Source organism: Macaca mulatta, chromosome 20 (assembly GCF_049350105.2).
Source record: "Macaca mulatta isolate MMU2019108-1 chromosome 20, T2T-MMU8v2.0, whole genome shotgun sequence".
NCBI classification, from domain to species: Eukaryota; Metazoa; Chordata; class Mammalia; order Primates; family Cercopithecidae; genus Macaca; species Macaca mulatta.
This window is the reverse complement of record NC_133425.1, coordinates 78,280,774-78,302,364: the sequence shown is the minus strand read 5'-3', so window position 1 is coordinate 78,302,364 and position 21,591 is coordinate 78,280,774. Positions and strand designations below refer to the sequence as shown.

The following is a 21,591-nucleotide window of genomic DNA, read 5'->3' as shown; positions in this document are numbered from 1 at the left end:
GTGCCGGGCAAAAATTGAATATGATGTTATGCACATTGCTAATATTGAACCCAGGCTGAGACTGAAACATCTCTTCCCATTCCAATGTCAGAAAAATGGAGGCTTTAGCAATACACAGAAGAGTGGACATAAGAAGAAAAGAGGATAAGGGTTTTCAGTTCATCTCAGAAACACTGTTCATTCCAATCTCCAACCTTTCCAGTGGTTTCTCATTGAATATCAAATATAATAAAGTGTAAGCTCTTCTTACCTCTTCTCTTGCTTTAGTATTTAAGAACAATAAAGATGTTTATCCATTCAAATCTGTAAATTACTGAAACTTGGGGAGTTTTTAGAGAGTCTGTAAAACTCTCACCTTGGACAATTCTTATTTATTTATGTGGTAAGAAACATAATTCTCCAGATAAGGTCTTAAGAGAAACGCAAATGAAAACAACAGTAGAATATTCTATGTTGCCCAAAGGATTGGCAGATACTGAGTAAGGATGACAGTATCCAGGGTGTGTGGACATGAATAGAACACTTTGAAATACTCCTGGTGGAAATATAAATCTGTATGACAGTTGCAAAGGCAACTTAATAGTCTCTGTCAACATTTTAATTGGGCCTATCTTCAATTCAACAATATCATTTCTATAATTCAATGCCACATGCAATGGGTCCACATGAAGAAATATCATTTGTGCAATGCTTATAAGAAGTGAAAACCTAGAGGCAACCTGGATGCCCATCAATTACAGGACTGGTCAAATGAATTAGAAGACAGCAATGATGAGAAATAATATGCAGTCATCAAAAAGTCTTATGTGTATTATACACACACACACACACACACACACACACACAGACGATTGCATACTTTATATATTACTGAATGGAGAAAATGACTAAATTGTACGAATGGTATGATCACAGTTCTGAAAAAAAAAAAAAATCTGCTACTCTCACTGAGAGGCATGTCACCGTCACTATCACATTGCGTGAAACGCATGAGAGATACACAGCAAAAACATAGCTACCAAATATAAATTATTATTAGAACCATACATCTCCCCAACTAGACCATGTCTTATAGCCCCAATATCTAATACAATGACTGCTATTTAAGAAGGGTTCAAGAATTGTTTATGAAGTATCAACCAATTCTCTCAATATTCAGTAACTCATTAGCACTGGTCACTCATTTAATCAATAAGTACATTGTTGATGATTGGCTGTGTGTTAGGCAGGGTGCCTGGGCTGAGGACTGAATGGTGAGTAACACAGGCATGGTTCCTTACCTATTATCACTCATGACCGAAGACACAATCAGGCAATGACAATACAGTGTGATGAGGAATATGATGGGGAAACTTGGCGTTTTATGGGATCATTTATCAGGGAAGAGTTCTTGAGGAATAGTTTCTAGGCCGAAATGTAAAATGTAAGTTGGAGCTTCCCAGAGAAAGAGGAAGAAAATAGTTATAGGAAGAGAAAATGGCACATATGAAGATTGATCATCTGTTTTGGGTCATCTAAATACCCGCAGACTCTACTCACATATGGTATCCTTATGTTACTTCAACTACAGGGCATTATGAACATGGTAAAACTTGGGCTGAAAATAGCTCAAGTTATATTCTGTATGGGAGACTGAATTTTCCCAAAATAGCCATCATATTACATCTCTCATGCTCACGATGCAATGTAACGGTGACATGACTCTCCGTGAGTAGGAGTCTATTTTCTATCTCTTTGACCTCAGGGGAATCTAGGACTGCCTCAACTGCTATAAAATATGGTAAAGTCAAGCTTCAGTCATAAAACATCACGCATTTTTACCTTGTTCCCTTGGGATGCTCACTCGTGGCACCAGCAACCATCCTGTGAGGAAGCCCAAGCAGCCATATGGAGAGGCCATGTGTGGATACTGCAGTTAAGAGCCAGAATCAACCACCAGGCACATTAAGGAATGAATATAAAAGGAGCCCAACCTCCAGCTATTGAGTTACCCCAGCCTTCAAGCTACCCTAGCTGACATTGTGAAAAACAGAGATGAATAGTCCCCACTGAACCCTCACTAATGACATATTTGTGAGAAAAACAAATGATTGTTGTTGCTTTAAGATGGTAAGTTTTTGATGGTTTCTTATGCAATTATAACTGGACACTGGAATAGAACACATAGTAAAGTATGAATACAACATCTTCATCACTAATAGACCAATGACACCCCTTGATGAACATGGCTGAGATGAAAACTCGTTTGGCTGAAGTCCTCCTGTCCATGTCTCACACTGCTCAGAGGTTGGGTAAACTATGGTTACACAGATAGACAACACAGCAAGAATCACTGCCTGGCTTATCTGTCTTCTCCAAAGCTTTAAGGCTTCTGTGTTCAGAGGTTGTGAGCTTCTGTGCCTCCCTCTTCTAGGTATCTAGTGCAGACTTCTAGAGAAAGTCAAGCCTAAAATGCCATCAAGCCCACCAAGAATGACCTTTAGAGCAGAGGGAAGAAAGTGGGGACATCATTACTAAGAATGCAGAACTTAGCAATCTGGACAGGCTGAGAATTGTTCAGGGCAAGGTTTGTAACGCAAATCAGTTTTCTAAGTCAGGATTTCTAAACTTTCAGGAAAACAGGCACGGGGTGTGAAAAATGTTTTAAAACCTTTAAAAGCCTCATGCAAGATTCTGCAAACAATGGTCTTCTAGCCTTTTTTTTTGGAAATAAAGTTTTACTGGAACACAGTCATGCCCATTCATTTTAGGTATTGCCTAGGGTGCTTTTGCACACTAATGGCAAGATGTAGTAATTGCAACAAAGACCCTATGGCCTGTAAAGTCTAAAATGTTTACTATCTGGACCTTTACAGAAAAAGTTAGCAATCCCTGGCCTAGTGGAATGTATCCATTAATGCAAGATGAAGCTGCACAGACTAATTAAAATGTCTTTTGTATTTTTATTTTTTTTCTTACCACTGTCTGGAATTCCACCAACTCTCCTGCTGGTTATCCTGTGTTGATCAGAGGCTCTGGTTGGCAGCTCTGCTAGTCTTTGTTGAATATTTTAAAACGGGAAAACTCATTATTACCTAACAAAAGGAATTTGTAGACAGAATGTTCCAACAGATGGATTCCATGGAGAAAACAAAAAAAAAGTTAGGCAAGTCCTTGGTGGTAGCAGACCTGAAGCCACTGAATCAGGACACGGTATATTATTGAGGTAAAGGGCAGAGAGGGTGCCAGAGCTAGCAATGGGCTGGTCTTAGGTAGAGGTTATAAATTCACAGGCTGTGGGCCATTTCCGGCTGTCTGACACGTTTGTTTCCTTTAATACACAGCCAAAATCATGTCTACATGTTGGGAGGCAGTGCTCAGGTTGACCAGGCCATACCCATTCCTAAAAACCTTCCCCTGACCTTCATCTGCCACAATGGCTGGGGACACGAATATTCACTTTCTCAACCTACTCTGCAGCTAGTGCATGACCCATTCTAGCCAAAAAGATTTAAGCAGAAGTCTGATAGGGGTTGCCAGGACAATGTTGATTGACATAAAGCTGGTGTAGCCCACTGTTCTTCCTTCCTTGCATACAAATGCCATCGTTGATTACCAGCTCATCCTGATCAGTGGGTGGGACTGGCAACACAGAGACTCCACACTCAACTGGCAATTATCTGCAGGAACAGTGTCGCAACTGTTCCCTTTTAAACACCGGTTGGGGTGCTCTGGGGGGGCCATCTCTCTGGGCCATTTCTCTAATTTTACGTCACCTCTTCCCTCTTTGATAAGGTGGCCAGGAGCTGACGGTATTACTGAGAGGACAGAGTGCCAGGGGCTCTGGTTGGCTCTGCCCTTCCCCTCAACTAGGGGAATTTTGTAGCACAGAGTCTGGCATTTCATGGCAAGGAAAGTTTGGATCTCTTAAGATGATTAATGGAGGAAAAATCAAGACTGAAAAATCCACCCACTTCAGTAATCAGAGTATTATTCGTACACAGTTCTAAAGCCTCATGGGAAGTTTTTAAGGAAAAAATAAACATCTATTTTTTTTTTCAGGCATGTATCAATGAGTGTCTCCAAAGTGCTTTAAAAACAAGAATTACCAGCTTTAACGAGGGGGTAATAACAGCACTAAGAACATCTGAGACAGTTTGTGCCTAATAAAATTCTAGATGTTAGCTGGTTCCATTACTCAAAGCTTTCACTTCACACAGGCATTATTTATTATATCATTCTGTATTCTGAGAAGTGCTGGCCATGGTGACTTAGAAGAGGTGGTGCTATTGCACTGGAAACCTCACATTCCAGATTGATAACGGTAACTCACTCACCTTCCTAGTGCTCCCCGGGTTTATCTTAAAAGCTCTAAAAGTAGGTGGATGGTGGCTTTTCGTAAGGTGCTAGAATAACCCCAAGACACAATGACAACACAGGATAGGAAGTAATGGCTCCAAGTAACAAGTGGCAGTGCGGAAATAAAAGCCACAAATGCACCGCAGCTGAGAAAAAGCCAGAAAATTGCAACCACCACCTGAGTAAATAAATATTTGTTTCGATATTGTCCTCCTGAAATTACTGTATTACTAGTTGGGTTTCATCCTAATTCTAAACTTCTTGCTTTGTTTTAACATTGTGTTGACTTGTATGAATTGGAGAGGGGGAGAAGTTGGGGGAAGGCTTTTATATTGTCTCTGCATGAACAAGGCTGCTCTTCTGCATTATCATAAAGCAACCACATAGAAATCGAGTCCTTTCATCATTATCTTCCGTTTTGCTAACCTCGAGCTTCTCAATTCACATTTACCACCTTCTTACAGAACAGCAATATATAACTAGTTTTTCTATGAAATAGGGAAAAGGAAATAGGGAAACTAGTTATATACTAGTTATTTAATTGATTAATCTCCATCAACTTTGATTGAATATAAAAAACTGATTCATGACTTGTTTACCCATCAGTAGTTCTTAGAAGTTTTGAGAAGCCAGTTGCTACAAACATGCGTGCTTTGAATCCTAAGTAACAGAAGATATTGCCTTTGGGGCCCAGACTATATAATTCTGTGATCGTTTGCAGACAGGAAGAGTTGGGAAACCAGGATCCCAATTCCCAACCTAGGAATTTTCTCCTTATCTTAAATTACAACCAATGTTCATTTCAAATGCAATTAATTCAGACTATTTTCTGTATCACAGAGCAGGAAACAATAAAGAAGGAAGCGAAGTATGAGGAAGGCAGGCACATATTTACTAAGCAGCTTCACTGCATGCACTGGCCGTGTTCTGGTTTCATATGATTTATCTCATTGAATTTTCATGGCTATCCTACTAAGTAGGTGTTTGGATCCAGGGAAACAGACTCAGGAAAGTAAAGTGGCTTACTTGAAGTTACAAGATAGTAAATGAAACTATGGTTTGTCTGATGCCCCACTAGATTCCATAGCCTCAGAGTACAAAAGTAGGACTCTGTGACCTCCCTAAGAGGTGGCCTTACACTGAAAACTTTTAGAGATGGAAAATTCACTCTTCACACTTCAGCTTAAAATATTCTTGTCTAGCTTTATTCCTTTCTAAAGGCTTAAGAACAATAACAGCAGTAAATACGCTCATGTACTGAACCCTTACTATCAACCAAATATAGTTCTGAGCATGCAACGCACACCAGTCCTTAAACTCACTTCATTCATAGAACAAATGTTCATCAAATTCCCACCTTGTGCCAGATATTGAGCAGTATGGAGACACCCATGCAACAGAAATTATTACAGGCATACTTCCTTTTATTGTGCTTCCCTTTATTACATTTCACAGATATTGCATTTTTTACAAATTGCAGCTTCGTGGCAACCTTGCGTTGAACAAGTATATTGGCTCCGTTTTTCCTAAAACATGTGCTCTCTTCGAGTCTCTATGTCAGCATTTTTTTACAATAAAATATTCTTTAAGGTATATGCTTTTTAAAATACATAATGCTATTGCACACTTAAGAGACTACAGTATAAACACAACTCTTATATGCACTGGGATACAAAAATATGTGTGACTTGCTTTATTGCAATATTTCCTTTATTGCCATTGTCTGGAATCAAATCCTCAATATCAACAAGGTATGCCTGTATATCCTTTTTAAATTTAAGGAAACAGAAGCTCAAAAAGTAGTTAAACCCCAGGTTATACAGTGTGGCACAGACTAGCTAGTGACTCACCAAAGAGATTTTATGTTCCTCTCGGGCACATGATTAGACTAATTTTCTAGCCTCCCTTAAGTCTAGTCAATGGAATGTGCACAGAAGTAGAATTCTCACTTTCAGGCATGGGTCATAAAATCCTTCTCTGTGAGTCTTACTCTCCAGAGCAAGAAATAAGTATCAACTTGTTAAGATCCTGAGTTCTGGAGGCATATCTGTTATAGCAGCATGCATTTCCTCAATTAATACATACAACAGGCAGAAGGGCAAGGCCAGAATTAGGGTCTAAATCTGATCAATTCTAGAGTCTGTGTTCTAGGATAGGGGGCAACGACACTCATGTTTGCTTCTTCGAAACCTCTATACACTGATCTGAGTTCTACTCCCTGGCATGTGAAAGAATCTGCTTATTTCTTCTTCTGTAATACAGGCCTTCAGGGACTTGAATTATATTCTGTGTCTTTCCTTACCTTTCCTAGTTACTTATATGAAATAGTTGTCCAGTCATATTTAATTTGCCAATGGCTTCTTTGAAATATACAAAAAAGGTACAAATGCATTAGAGGAAATCAATAAGACCAAAAATTTGCTCTTTGAAAATGTCAATGAGATTGACAAATCTTAGCTAAACTAACCAAGATAAAAAGAGAGAAGACACAGATCACCAAATTAATAAATAAAAAAGAGCACACTGCCACTGATCTTACAGAAATTTAAATGATTATAAAGAAATACTATGAATAATTTTATGCCAACAGTTAGACTATTTCTATGAAATAGAAAACATTTCTAGAATGATACAAGTTACCAAACTGGTTCAAGAAGAAATTAAAAATCTTAATAGCAGAAAACAGTTAAAAACAAATAATAATAAACTAAACAGTAATTTAGACTATCTCTGCAAAGAAAAGTTCAGAGCCAGATAGATTCACAGGTAAGTTTTATCAAGCATTTTAAAAGGAAATAATACCAGTATTCTACAAACTCTCCCAAAAAATATAGGAGGAGAGAACACTTCCCAACTCATTCTATGAGGCCACTATTATATTATTACCAAAGCCATTTAAAGATATTAAAATAAAAAAGACCAATATCTCTCATGAACATAGAAAGAAAATCCTCAACAAAATGTTTGCAAACTAAATTTAATAACATAGTTAGCAGGCTGATAATGGGTCCTAAAGATATCAGATCCTGACCCTTGCAATCTGTAAACACTACGTGATTTGGGAAAAAAAGGTCTGTGCATATGTGATTGAATTAAATATTTTAAGATGGGGAGATGATCCTAGGTTATTCAGGTGGTCCCTAAATGCCATCACTGTTTTCTTATAAATGGAATCCAGAAGGAGATTCTATGAGAGATACAGAAGGCAATGTGACATCAGAGAAAAGGAATATTTGAAGATACTGGCCTTGCTGATCAAAGTGATGTGACTACAAGCCAAGGAATGCCAGCTGCCACCAGAAGCTGGAAGAAGCAAGAAATGAACTCTCCCCTAGAGCCTCTGGAGAGAGTGTAACTCTGCCGACGCTTAATTCAGCCCAGTGATACCAATTTTGGACTTCCAGGCTTCAGAACGGTGAGAAAATTAATTTCTTGTTTTAAGCCACCAAATTTATGGTAATCTGTTACAACAGCCACAGAAAACTAACACAACTTATCAAAAGGATTGTACACCTTGAGGAAAATAACCAACTAGGCTTTATTACAGGAATGCAAGGTTGGTTTAATATTCAAGAATCAATTAATGCAATAAGCTTAATTAATAGACTAGAGGACAAAAACAACAATCATCCTGAAATATGCAGAAAAAAAACTTTATAAAATCTAACACTTATTCATGATAAAAGATTTTTAACAAATTGAAATTGAATGGGGCTTACTCAATATGATAAACAGCACATCTGAAAAGCCTGCAGGTAGCATCATACTTAGTGGTATAAATGTTTAATAGATGAAATACTTTCCACTTAACATCACAAACGATGCAATGACGTCCCTTCTTACCACTTCTATCTGATTTTGTAAAGAAGGCTCTAACTAGTGAAATCAAGCTGAGAGAGGGGGAAAAAAGGGAGTGTGTGAGAGACAATATAAGATTAAAAAATGGATCCTAATACTCCTGTTAGTCTCTGACCAGCACCGTCCAGTGGGGCCTGCAGTGGAGACTTAGCCTTGCCGGACAGCATTCTTTTCTTTTCCATAGGAAATTGCCTTGTTCCCACAGTCTGTTTACAGATGGGGTGACTCCATTCCTAGTTGTAGGAGGGGCATTTGACTTTGACCCAGGTCATGATCACCAGTGTATATTGTCTTTGTTGGTCACATCACTGATTCAGGGAGAAGCACAGGAACCATATTTATTTAAGTGAACTTCATCCTGTACTTTTGTTTGAACTGTGTTAGACTCTTTTCATTGGTGTTTCTCTGAAGGTTGGGTGTGAGCCTGGAGCTGCTGGCAACTATCTTTGCATTATGAGAAGAGAACTTACGGGAAACTGAAAACATGTGTGAGGTTTGGGAAGGCGTGAGGGATGGGGAATGGAGCCAACACAGACAAAAGCCAGGCAAAGAGATGAAGACGAAGTCCTGGTGGAGGGTGCCATCTGAGTTTATATGCCCAGTCAGGCCTGAAGCCAGCCCTATTCATGGACTTCTCGCATACATGAGACATGCAGTGTTCTTTTGCTTCAGCCACTTTGATTTAAGTTTCTGGCACTTGGAGTAGCAAAGGCCCTGACTAACACAAAGATCATGACCCCACCCGCCCACATTTTGATCTTGATATTACTCCTTCTATCAAATAAATCTCACTATTGCTCTCTTAAAATTCACAAAACTTGTTTCATAATTCCCCTCATTTGACTCTAAGTTTCAATAAGGCAAGGACTATCATTTCTGTTTGTTTTCCAGCATATTCCTAACGCCTAGCACACTATAGATAGTCAATATTTGCTGAATAAACAGAGATGCATGGATTTAGAGTGGATGAATGATGATAAACAGATGGATCTGTTCAGAATTATACTGGGGCTTAAGTTCTGCTACCAGTTTCCAGAACTTATCTTCTCCGTTTCTCTTAAAATGTTGGCCACATGCACACATATATTCATTGCAGCACTATTCACAATAAACATGGAATCAAACTAAATACCCATCAATGGTGAGCTGTATAAAGAAAATACGGTACAAGTACACTGTGGAGTATTATGCAGCCATAGAAAAGAACATGATCATGTCCTTTTCAGGAACACAGATGGAGCTGGAGGCCATCATCCTTAGCAAGCTAACACAAGAACAGAAAACCAAATACAGCATGTTCTCACTTATAAGTGAGAGCTAAACGATGAGAACACATGGACACAAAGGGGAAACAATAGACACTGGGGCCTATTTGAGGGTGGCGGGTGGGAGGAGAAAGAGGGTCAGAAAAAATAACTATTGGGTACTAGGCTTAGTATGAGGCTGATGACCTAATCTGTACAACAGACCCCTGTGACATAAGTTTACCTATATAACTAACCTGCAGATATTCTCCTGAATCTAAAACAAAAGTTTAAAAAGTAAAGATGCCATATGACAAAGATATAAAAAGACTAAAATATAACCTTTAAAAAACACATTTGGAATATATAGGCCAACAAAAAATTGATATTCTTGTCATATCAATTAGAATTAGCACTGTAAAAAAAAGCCAAACAGAAAAAATGTACTAAAAGACATTAATTGTATTTTACTAAAGAAATGTAAATGGGCAATAAATTTATGAAAAAAGTTAAACCTCATGAACAATGAAGCCACATTAATTTTTAAACATTCGGTTGATAAAAATGCATAGTTTTGTCAAACAGGTATAATAAATGGTCCTCTGATATACTCTGGGTGGCTTTATAATTTGGGTACAAACTCTGGAGAGGAGCAATTAGTCAATATGTATCAAAAGTTACAGTGTGGGCCAGGCGTGGTGGCTCACACCGTAATACCGGCATTTTGTCAGGGGTCAAGGTGGGTGGATCACCTGAGGTCAGGAATTCAAGATCAGCCTGGCCAACACGGTGAAACCTCGTCTCTACTAAAAATACAAAAATTAGCCAGGCATGGCGGTGGGCACCTGTAATCCCAGCTACTGGGGAGGCTGTGGCAGGAGGATCACTTGAATCTGGGAGGCAGAAGTTGCAGGGATTGGAGATAGTGCCATTGCACTCCAGCCTGGGTGACAGAGTGAGACTATGTCTCAAAAAAAAAAAAAAAAAAGTTTAAGTATGCATACCTTTTGACCCAGACATTCTATTTCTAGGAACTTATTCCACAGAAATAAATAACCAGACAAAAACCATATTGGTCCTGCCCATCTGCTGTCTACTCACCTCTCTTCTTCATGATGTCTCAAAAAAGTCACAGAAACTGGTGCAGAGATCCTACTCACCATTTTCTCCGTGTCTTCTGTGAGAAATAATTCATCTAGTTTTTATAGTTGTGAACTCGCTTAAATCAATAGGATACACTTTTATAATCTTCTCAACTATCTTGAATTCCAATTTTCTCCTATTTATATTTGCCCAACCCTTTTACAGGGTGATGATTATTTTCTCTGATCATAGAAAGGAGGTAGCCTGCGCCTGTGTAGTTCTGCATTTACTCTGCCACCTTTTACTAGGGCACCAGCTGCCTCACAGCAGGTCTGTGCACAATTGCCAAAACAAACTTCTTTTTGTGATCTTTGGCTTACTTAACATTTGCAATTGTCAGGAAGCTTTAGGATCCTGTACAATCATGATGGGTCATGGATCCTGCTCCCCACATGTGTATCCATTTACTTTACATGCTTTTTTTTTTTTTTTTTTTTTTTGAGACGGAGTCTCTCTGTTGCCCAGGCCGGAGTGCAGTGGTGAGATCCTGGCTCACTGCAACCTCTGCCTCCTGGGTTCAAGTGATTCTCCTGCTTCAGCCTCCCAAGTATCTGAGATAATAGGCACCAGCCACCACACCTGGCTAATCTTTTGTGTGTTTTTAGTAGAACTGAGGTTTCACCATGTTGGTCAAGCTGGTCTTGAACTCCTGACCTCAAATGATCTGCCTGCCTCAGCCTCCCAAAGTGTTGGGATTACAGGCTTGAGCCACAGTGCCTGGCCTATATGTTCTCTTTTAAACTGAGTTTATTAGAGAAGTTCACATTTTGTCATAATGTGCTTCTTTGAATGTATTATTTTTTCTCTCCCTTTCTCTGTGTGTCTCTCACTGACTCCCTCCCATTTCCTCTTCTTCTTGCCTCTCTTGCCTTTCTCAACTATCTTTCAGGTTTTTACAGTTAGATAGTCAGGACTTCCCTTTGAAGAGTCTTTCTTTCTTTCATTTCTGTCCTCTGTATTAATGTATTTAAAGTTTTAAGATATCTAAATTTTCCTCTGAACCTGAGTTGAAATGTTCTTTCCCCAAAACTAGGGCACCTTCCTGGCCTAACCCTGAGCGTTCCTCCACTGGACCCACCCACTGGAGACCAGCATGGTCAGGCCTTTGCACCACTGCCCCACCGGCTCCACAGGACCTGCTAGCCCCTTCTTTAGAGTTAATGCGGCCCTTTCTTCTCACTTATTTGTAAGCATCTTCCTTTCATTTACTTTCTCTGTTGAATGCAGCAACGTTCAGACTTCCTTCCTCACTGACCTGCTCCCCATAAGTTTTCCTGTCATAGTGGTTTAAAAGGCAAAGGCTATCCCCTTTTATTTGCCCCCTTATGTTTGTCGATGATCATTTTTATGGTGAGTGGTTGTGTGAGTGTGGATGCAGGAATATTCTAGGTCTGTTAAGGCTTTGGATATTTTCACATAATTTTAGTTTGCTACATACTAATCAGAACTTTGGTCAATTTCATTTTATTTAAGGAACACCTAAATGTGTCACATAAAAAACGTAGAAATATAAATGCTATATATTCCACAACTATCTCCAAGTAGGGAATATTTTTTAGGTCTCCTGCTCTCTTTTTTTTTTTTTTTTTTTAAATTTATTTATTATTATTATACTTTAAGTTGTAGGGTACATGTGCATAACGTGCAGGTTTGTTACATATGTATACTTGTGCCTTGTTGGTGTGCTGCACCCATCAACTCGTCATTTACATCAGGTATAACTCCCAATGCAATCCCTCCCCCCTCCCCCCTCCCCATGATAGGCCCCGGTGTGTGATGTTCCCCTTCCTGAGTCCAAGTGATCTCATTGTTCAGTTCCCACCTATGAGTGAGAACATGCGGTGTTTGGTTTTCTGTTCTTGTGATAGTTTGCTAAGAATGATGGTTTCCAGCTGCATCCATGTCCCTACAAAGGACACAAACTCATCCTTTTTGACGGCTGCATAGTATTCCATGGTGTATATGTGCCACATTTTCTTAATCCAATCTGTCACTGATGGACATTTGGGTTGATTCCAAGACTTTGCTATTGTGAATAGTGCCGCAATAAACATACGTGTGCATGTGTCTTTATAGCAGCATAATTTATAATCCTTTGGGTATATACCCAGTAATGGGATGGCTGGGTCATATGGTACATCTAGTTCTAGATCCTTGAGGAATCGCCATACTGTTTTCCATAATGGTTGAACTAGTTTACAATCCCACCAACAGTGTAAAAGTGTTCCTATTTCTCCACATCCTCTCCAGCACCTGTTGTTTCCTGACTTTTTAATGATCGCCATTCTAACTGGTGTGAGATGGCTAATATCCAGAACCTACAAAGAACTCAAACAAATTTACAAGAAAAAAACAAACAACCCCATCAAAAAGTGGGCAAAGGATATGAACAGACATTTCTCAAAAGAAGACATTCATACAGCCAACAGACACATGAAAAAATGCTCATCATCACTGGCCATCAGAGAAATGCAAATCAAAACCACAATGAGATACCATCTCACACCAGTTAGGTCTCCTGCTCTCTTACTTCAAAATTAAAATTAAGATAAATGACAATTAAGTATTTTAACAAGCATAAAAAATTGTTTAAAATATTTTAACAAACATAAAAATTATTGATACATTCTCATAAACTTCCCAAATACGCTACTGGACTTTATGAGAATGTATCTATCATGGCACTTATCAGGGTCTTCCTTTTTATTTTTATTTCTTTATTTTATTTATTTATTCTTTTTTAGACGGAATCTCGTCCTGTTGCCCAGGCTGGAGTGCAGTGGCGCGATCTCAGCTCACTGCAACCTCCACCTCCCGGATTCAAACAATTCTCTTGCCTCAGCCTCCCAAGTAGCTGGGATTACAGGCACCTGCCACCATGCCCAGCTAATTTTTGTATTTTTAGCAGAGACGGGGTTTCACGATGCTGGCCAAGTTGGTCTCAAGCTCCTGACCCTGTGATCCACCCACCTCGGCCTCCCAAAGTGCTAGGATTACGGGCGTGAGCGATGGCGCCCCGCCAGGGTCTTCCTTTTATTTGAATCATTTATACATGAATCTCTTACCTGCTACACTGGGCCCTGGGAGCCTGTGAGTTAATCCATTTCTGCAGCCCGTATTGCATCTTATCCGTGGCAATCGATGTGTATGGAAAGTGACAAATAAATGCTTGCTTTATGGAACTGAACTTTGGACTCCAGGTAAAATCTAGGATAAAAAGGAATGTAGTCTGGAGGCATTTAAACAGCCTCCTCTTTATGGAAACATCTGATATGTTAAATATGAATTATTTTAAAGTATTAATTAAAACAGAGCCAGAAAGTCTCTGCTCAGACATGCTTTGAACACGTCCTTTAAAGCAGAAGCTGCCTTCTTTCATGTTCTGCTGTAATTCAGACATCTCTTGCCTGTAGTTAGCCAGGATTCCAGAGGCTGTGATACAGCAGTTCCCCTTCTGATGATCTACTATGCCAAAAAATGAAACACGCCTATTTTGTAGAGGGTGTATGTCAGAGGGTACCTTAAAGTCTCTGATATGAGATGAGTGAATCCAAGGGAAGACTCAACTTTACAAGGAGCTGTATTACCAGGACGTCTAGGAGAGACAATCATCAAAACTCACAGGACCCCTTTCACAAACGCCACCTGCAGCAGGCAGTAGATGAGACCGTAGCCCCTGGGACACGTCGTCCAGTTTGGGAGGATATTTTAAATGCTGTACACTCTCCCTCCTCCTGTGGACCTGACAATCTAAGATTTTTCACCAATGACGGCAGTTTTCCCCTGGGCCCCTGTATTTCAGCAGAGGCTAAAACGATCCCTGTATATCACTTTGATAAGTTTGTAAAGCACTCTGGCGTCTTTGGGCAGGAAGCTGCTAAAGAAAGATACCTTCGTTACAGTTTACAAAACCATTCCCAAAATGTGCTGCTTTGGCCCTTGGAGTCAAGTTCAAAAATAGAAGCCTGTAAAATGTACCCAGAGAACCACTGTCACAAAAAGACATTCTCCCTGTAATTGGAGGGCATGCTTTAGCCTGTTACATTAGACTATTCTGATATTAAATCTATATCCTAAGACCGCCTTAATTGACCATAAAAAGGACAATTGAAAACACAGTATTTGATCATTGCACATACAATACTAGTGCTATAACCACCAAATTAGACCATTTTCCAGAGAGCATCCAGGCTTGAGTTCTGTTTAAGCTGTCTCAGGGTTACATTTCATCATCGAATTCCAAAAAGGCAACAGGATATTAAGTCGATTAGGATTCAGTGAAAGTTTAGACCATTGCACATCGTGCAAATTTAACACTAGCTTCGATTCACTGTCCCTGATAAGTGTGGAGGAGGGAGAGAAAGACATTGAACACATTTTCTGAGGATTAAAATCAGACTTCCTGATACTTATGGTGACACCTTTTGGTGTCACTGGATTTAATGATGTTATAAATAATGAGTTAAACAAATTTGGAGAGTCTGATTAATGAACTGCAGAGACGATTTTGTAGTAGAGAACACTGATGTCTAAATGGAGCGTGTAACTTCCACATTCTCCGCTCTCATGTGAGTTGCGGATGCCAGGATGGCCGTGTTCCATTTCACCTGCCCCGTGCCTTGAAATGACACGCACTTCTGCCTGCGCCAGTGCGGACCAAGTTTCAAGAAAGCAGGATTTGCCTTAAAAGATCATCATAACTTTAATTTCTTTTCTCTTTACCTTTTGAAAATATTTCCATTGATTGATAACGTCAGACTCTTTAGCTACTAGGAGTGTCTGGGTCCTTTTAGAGGGTTAGAAGATTGTCAGGAATCACGATTAAGACATTTGCAGTCAGTCAAGTTGAAAAAAAAAACTGGCCCATTCCACTATTTGCTAGTCATGCAACAATAGAAAATTTGCTTAAAATTGCTGAACTGTAGGCTCGTTTTTTCTCCCTGTAAAATGAGGACAATAAGAGTGTCTCCTTGAAGGCATTTTTGTGAAGACTCTATGGGTTATGATAGTTTATATGACACGTAGTTAGGACTCAATGCTTCTTAAGCATTATTATTATTATTACTAACAGATGGGCCCTGGGAGGGGCCATGATGGCTTCATGGGGGTGGCATCAGTTGTACTAAGTAGAAGCCTCCTCTAGAATCTAGTGAAGGTTCTAGCAGGACATTGTCAGATCACTGGAAGAAAGGAGACAATGGCTAGAGTTCTGCCCTGGTTTCTGCATCTTCCTTCCTCAGAGCTCCATGCTCACCCTCATCCTGACCAAGTCATTGCTCTTACCACACAGCACGGCCTTTCTTCTCTAAATTCTCTTTTGCCAGATTTTAACAAGTGGCTTCTACATTCCCCAGTGCCGTCTACATCTCCTGCCTCTCAAAGAAATAACCCTAAGCGTTCACCACTCTGTTTCTCAGCAGTCTCCTTGAGGATTAAAATTCAGGTTCCCTGAGTGGTTATCTTCTTGCTACACAAACTTCACTAGCTAGGTGGCTTCCCCTCCCTGTCTCCATCCCCCACTCCTCTACCTGCACCTCCTTCATCTCCCAAATGACGAATTCCCTTGAACTGTTGTTCAGGCTCTGTGCATGGGGTACCCACACACAGACAAACCTCAGTGGTCCCTCCTCCCCATGCACTCCTTACTCTGTCACAGCAGCTCTCTTGTCAGCGACAGCATCTTGTGCCTGGTTGCCTACTCTGCAGGCCTCTGCGGTATAGCCACCTTAGGCTGTTTCCCCATACTGGCTCAAGTTTGACCCACCGACCCACAGTAACAGGCCATCATCTTGATGGGCTTTATTCCCAGAAAGTAAAATAGTTATGGCCTGATTTCCACATATTCCCTTTAATTACAGCCCTGGGTAAGGAGGAGGGGCAGGTATCACACCCAGAGCTGGGAAAGAAAAGATTCCAAGCACAGTGGGTCAAGGTAAAACGTGCAGCTTGAAGAACAGCATGTGCTCCTGTGGGAATGGACATCCCTGAATGTTCTGAATGAGCCGGCGGCTCACATTTCCCACAACGACGCAACATCGGTCTTTTCTCTCTCTCACTTCAGACCTGCTACCTGCCCTTTGGAAAAAATAGGTAAACTCCAATTCACTTTGTACCAAGAAACACTTTTTAGACCATTTTAAAGTCCGTTTTAAAATCTGAGCTCCATTTCTACTGAGTTTTTTAAAAAGTTACTTAAACCAACATTTACTCAGTCTCATACATTAACGCAAATAGTGAGATTCCCAATCCCATTTCCAATCTCATGTATTTTGAATTAGGACTAAATTCTGATTTTACCATGTAGAGACAATAAACGTTTAAAAAGACACGATTTTGAGACACCACTCTCTTTCAATGCAATAATAGAAAACACAAATAAGTTGTTTCTTCTTCCCTAGGGTCAATGGAGCAGACCCAACTAAGAGTATTTCAATCAAATTATTTTATGTACTTCCCCATCTGTCATAGTCATCACTCATTTACTTTAAGAAATGTTTCGACCTAGAAGAGGGTTTTACGGCAGCTGGGAAGACCTCAGTCATCTGGGGAAGGGCCAGCCTGTTTGCCTTCATTCCTACATTTATGTCATGATTGTCTGAATTCCACAGTCATGGAGTTATTGGTTATTGTAGAGACCCATAAAGGTTTAGAATGGAGCAGGACAGGATATTTAGCTGCCTCAGGTTTAATTTCTGGGAAGTATGACAGAGTCCATTAGTGCTCACTCCCTCTGCCATGATGAATTCACTAAATAGTTAAGAAAATAAGATGTGTGGAAAAGCAACATATTAGCATGCAGAAACAACATTTGAACATGTCTCAAAGGAGGGACACAGACAAGGAGAAGGAGGAGGAGTGGGCCGGAGATTAGGGGGAGAAGAGGATGAGGAAAAGCTGCTGTTGCCACAGGTTTCCATGGTGATGGCAGGACCGGGCGGCTGAGGAGAGGGCAGGGGCAGCTGTGGAATTAGAGCCGTGGGAGCTGGGGCTCTGAGGGCTGCACACTGAGGAGCTGGTTAGACCGTGGCTGAACCATGGGTCACAAGCACATGAGGTTCAGGAAGGGAGTCAGGAACTGCCAGGTGGCTCAACAAGGTGTGGGAAGTCCAGAGCACTGGGCACATCTAAGGCTCCAGGAAGCCAGTAGGAGCAGGTGCAGTCAGCTCAAAACAGCCAGTGATGGGGCTTTTGGGGAATCTGGTGGTAAAAGCCAGGATTCCAGGACAGGAGCCTGGGGCATAGGTATGAGGGAACCAGGCTCAGCAGACAATGGATGGCCGTTGAGTAAAGGGCCATAAGGGAAGGACCTTACCTCGGAACACCCATGTTTACCAGTGCCGTCTGCATCAGGGTGTCTGAGTGAGGCTCCTGAGTGGATCTTCAGAACCCCTTATTATCTGTTTTGGGTTAACTCTTTTAATGCTGACCATTATCCTGCAGGACAGGCTCTATTACTATCCCCGTTTTACAGATGGAGACACAGAGTTAGAGAAGAGGAAGGATTTAACCAGCACAGTACAGCAGGCAGGAGGCAACATCAAGATTCCATCTGTAGCCCCTGCAGAGTTCCCTTTAGGTCACTTTTTCCTAAAAGAAGCAAAGACAAGAGGCTTTGGATGTCACAGGGAGCCTTTGCAGTTTTGTGATGAGGGGAGAGGCATGATGAAAAGGAAGTGCTAAATCAAGTGGTTATACTCAGCTGAACTGATAAACTATTCTGTGATGTTGCCATAAACTCTGAATTTGACTCTTTTGCAGAAGTTTCTTTTTCACACAGACCACATTTTGCCTCATAGCCAGATGAGATGTGTGAATGAATGGAAGTTGCAAAGAATTTCAGCACTCAGGGAAACTATGGAATGCAGTGAGAGAAACCCTAAGCTCCAGTTTGGTTCTGACCTTCTTATGCTTCCCATCAGCATATGATCTAGGGACTCATCACCCTGGGAGCTACACCCCAGGTGGAATGGGGCTGCCTTACTCTGCAGCAGGGCTGAGCTCTGAGTCTACACCAACCTCAGCATCATTACCCTACTTCTAGGTTCTGGCGGAGGGCACGGCTCACCTCAAAGAAACCCCTGTCATGTTCTTTGCTCACTGGCCACACAGGTCAGAGCTGGATAAACTCATCCACTGACAAGCCTGTGGCACCGTTGGCCCTCTGGGTAGGAAAGAATACCCTCGGTGTGCTCTGAAAGGGAGAATAAGGCTTTGGAAATCCCATTCTCTAAATTTGCACCTCCCAAACCAAAAAGGTAATCCTTTTAAACAGTGTGAATCATATGAGAAATATGCAGAGAGAAATAACAATGTCACATGACCACCAATAAATGCCTCTAAACACCTGTGCAGCCTGTTTAGTGGTTTGAGACTAGGAGACTGGAAGCCTTCTTAAAGGACAGAATGAATTTTCCAGCAAGGATTAGCTTTGAGACTAGAGTTTAATGAAACAATCACTAACACTGGAGGCTTGGACAAAGGAATCGGTCGACTCCAGGGAGTTCCAGGTTTGTCTGGGGAAGATATTTATCTAATAAAACATGAATAAATAATACAAAAAATCAAAAGTCAAGAGATGCAGAGGTGCCTAGAGACAAAAGGTAGGCGCTGGAGGGATAAAAAGATGCTTTAAAAGGAATTTAATGTTTTAACTTTGCAATAGACATTCATTACTGGAGAAATGTCATCACAGGTGCAGAGAGAAGCATGTACAAGGCTTCTTATAGCTATGAGTATTGGCCAGAATAGGCTGGATTATGTAGCGATGACAAGTAATTGCAAAGTCTCCATGATGTCAAACAATAAGGGTTTAATTCTTGCCTGTGCCACATGCTGCATGCACGTCAGCAGCAGGATTCTGATGATCATAGACACCCAGGGACACAGATGACTAAGACATCAGCATTTCATAGGATGCATAAAGAGGGGTGGAGAATTGAACACCGGCAACTGTATACTTTGGCTGAGAAGGGACACATGCCACTACTTCCAAGTACCTTTCAGTGTTCAGATCCAGCGGCATGGCCACAGCTAACTTCAAGAAGGTGGGGAGGGGAGGTATTAATAAAACCTCTTGTAACCAGGAAGCAGAAAAGGACCAGATATTGGTGAACATAAGTAATGTCTACCACATGTGTATGGGCAAAAATTGGGAAGAAATGCCTGTTTTTTCATCTATACATGATATGTGATATGGTTTGGATGTGTCCCCACCCAGATCTCATCTTCAATAAGATGAGATCTTGAATAAGATGAGATCTCCCATAATTCTCACGTGTTATGGGAGGAACCCGGTGGGAGGTAATTGAATCATGGGGTCAGATCTTTCTCATGCTGTTCTCTTCGTCTCATGAGATCTGATGGTTTTATCAATGGGAGTTCCCATGCACAAGCTCTCTTGCCTGCCACCACATAAGCTCCTCATTTGCCTTCCACCATGATTGTGAGGCCTCCCCAGCCATGTGGAACCGTTAGTCAATTAAAACTATTTTCTTTATAAATTACCCAGTTTCGGGTATGGCTTTATTAGAAGCATGAGAACAGACTAATACAACATCCATACCAAAGAATAGTTAAAAACAACTTAAAATGTTAAAATGCAAATTTCAGAAAAATGCATATAGTAGTATTCCTGTTATATTTAACACACATATCTTATTTACCTCACATAATTACCTCTTATATTTAACACTTCTAGATCACAAAATTCCATGTGTCTATCTACACATGCACACATACACACGCATACAGTCAGCCCTCAGTTTCTGTGGGTTCCACATCTGTGAATTTGACCAATCGTGGATTGAAAATAATGTTTAAAACAATAAAAATAACAATGCAACTATAAAATATAATACAAATTTGAAAATAAGGTACAACTATTTACATAGCATTTATATTGTATTATGTAACATAAGTATTCTAGAGATGATTTAAAGTACAGTCATCCCTCTGTATATGGAGAACATTGGTTTCAGGACCTCCACATATATACCCTGACCCATGCATACTCAAACCCCACAGTCAGCTCTGTGGAACCCTTGTATATGAAAAAGTGACCCTCTGTATATGTAGGTTTTATATCTTCTGAATATCGTATTTTCAATTAGCCACTTTGCGAAAACACGTGGATACGTGGAGCCATTCAGTTCAAACCCATGTAGTTCAAGGGTCAACCGTACAGGGAGAATGTGCATAGGTTTTATGCAAACGTTACACTGTATTACAAAAGGCACTTGAGTATCTGCAAATTTTGGTATTCACAGAGGTTTCTGAATTTGGGTCCCCACAGATACTGAGGGGTGATTGTATGTACCTACATGTCAGAGAAAAGTCTGGAAGGTGATTCATTAAACTAATAATGTTGGTTGCCTCTAAGGGAAGAATACGTTTGGAAGGAGGAAAAGGGGGTATCTGTTTTTCTGAACTATTTAAAATGAGAATGTACTCATATATAGACTCTGAATTTTTAAATAAGGTGTTTAAAAAATGCCTTCATCCGATGCCCATGCCTGCGGGGCGGGTGGCCCCTGTGTTAACCTGAAGTGCCATGTCCATTGCACAAAGGTAACTGAGACCACTTTTGACCTCCCAGTGTTCCATGAGCTGTACCCACCATGTGTTCATCAACCTTGTCAATATGGGAGGAATTTTCATTACTAGCTGGTCCTACTTGGTCTTGCATCTGGTACTTTCCAGAACATTATGGAATTTTAATTCCAACAGAAGGTACCTCCTCCCTCAGGTTCTAGCTACCCGTCACCTTTTGTATTAATGGGATAATATCCTGTGGAATGTCAAGGTTCCAGATGTTTTCCTTTTCCTTTCTTATTTCAAAACATGTCTGTCTTCTGCCTAACCCTAGCTCCTTTCCTCAAGCTTCTTCTCTAGGTTAATGATAATGTGGTCCAATAAAATAATAAGCACAATAAATCCAACAGATATATTATTTACCCAAAATAACCTATTGTTTTAAATCAGGTAGAATATGCACCTTTCTTGAAAGGTC

At 40.4% G+C, this 21,591-nt stretch overlaps 1 protein-coding gene across 12 annotated transcripts in view; it reads right to left on the bottom strand.

Moving 5' to 3' along the window:
• Positions 1–21,591, bottom strand: part of CDH13 (cadherin 13) — a 1,167,676-nt gene that overhangs the window by 862,324 nt on the left and 283,761 nt on the right.